The 1451-nt window shown below is 44.6% G+C and overlaps 1 pseudogene; it reads right to left on the bottom strand.

The window, feature by feature from the left end:
- Nucleotides 1–226: 226 nt before the first annotated feature.
- LOC129509790 (transforming protein RhoA-like) lies at nucleotides 227–814 on the bottom strand (annotated as a pseudogene).
- Nucleotides 815–1451: the final 637 nt, after the last annotated feature.

Raw genomic sequence — 1451 nt, 5'->3', positions numbered from 1 at the left:
AGTGCAGAGGAGGGCTGTTAGAGCAGTGTCAGAAGGACCTTGGTGGTCAGGTGGGTTGGACATCATTAATAATCATGGTTGGCTTCTAAATACTGGTAGCAAGATGACTTCTGATTTGTAGTCTTAGGTCAATTATAGATAAATGAAAAGGCCAGTAATCATACACTAAGATTAATAAACAGCACTTGAAAATTAGCCGCATGATGGCTATGCTTGCAGCAGGGTTTCACAAGACAAGGCACCCAGATTTTTTTCTTCCCACGTCTGGCTTGCAGAGCAGCTCTTGTGGCCATTTCAAAAACCTCCCTTACTCCATCTTTGGTCTTTGCTGAACACTCCATGTACCCAAAAGCACCAATCCTGTTTGCCATATCTCTGCCTTCTTCCAGTTTCACTGGCTCCTGCTTCATCTTGGCTAGCTCCCACCTTGTGTGCTCATCATTTCGAAGATCCTTCTTGTTCCCCACCAGGATTATGGGCACATTGGGACAGAAGGGCTTGGCTTCTGGGGTCCATTTTTCTGGGATGTTTTCTAAGATATCAGGGCTGTCAATAGAGAGACACACCAGTATAACATCAGTGTCTGGATAGGAGAGAGGCCTCAAGTGATCATGACCTTCCCGCCCAGCTGTATCCCACAAAGCCAACTTTACCTGCTTTCCATCAACTTCAACATCTACCTCTTCAACATGTTCTCAAACACTGTGGGTACATACACCTCTGGGAACTGGTCCTTGCTAAAGATGATGAGCAAACAAGTCTTAGCACAGGCTCCATCACCAACATTCACCAATTTCTTCTGGATGGCAGCCATGCAAATGTGCTGCAAGACCCATGGGCTGTGTGGCGGAAGTTCTACAGGTGCCTTGAACTTCTCAGATGAAGGCACTCAGGCCACGACCCACAGTCCAGCCTCTCTGGCCTAGTGCACCTGTCCGTGAGTGGGAAGCTCGGAGACTGGGGCGGGTGGCTGAGAAGACCGCGGCGGACTAATGAGAGAACTGATGGAGGACGGTTCAAGTACTTTAAAATTAAAAATAATCAATATGCTACTTTGGCATATTTTGGAGCAACTTTCCCTAAGCCCCATCACAGTCATCTAAACAAACCTGCTAATCTTCCTCTACATCCTTTCCAATGTTGACTAGGATTAAAGCCTGGAAGAGAGACATGCATACCTGTGCCCTTTGATGCTCTTCTCAGGAAAATTATTCTCAGCACTCATTCCATCTTTCACTCTTTGACCTTCTTCAATTTAGAGGTCATCAGATTCACCTTCAAGGTGGAGGGGTTTACCCAAGAACTGTGCACGTTATTATTAACTTCACTTAATATCTTTGTTATTTTTCAGGAGGAAAGAACCTTTGCGAACATCAAATATGTTGAACAAATTCAAATCATTAGATATGATGTTCCAAATGTTACTTTATCTTCTTGAAATGATGGCACTA

The sequence above is a fragment of the Nyctereutes procyonoides genome, unplaced genomic scaffold, assembly GCF_905146905.1.
Source record: "Nyctereutes procyonoides isolate TBG_1078 unplaced genomic scaffold, NYPRO_anot_genome, whole genome shotgun sequence".
Classification (NCBI taxonomy): domain Eukaryota; kingdom Metazoa; phylum Chordata; class Mammalia; order Carnivora; family Canidae; genus Nyctereutes; species Nyctereutes procyonoides.
Note: the sequence above shows the minus strand (reverse complement) of the source record. Positions and strands in the feature narration are given on the sequence as shown.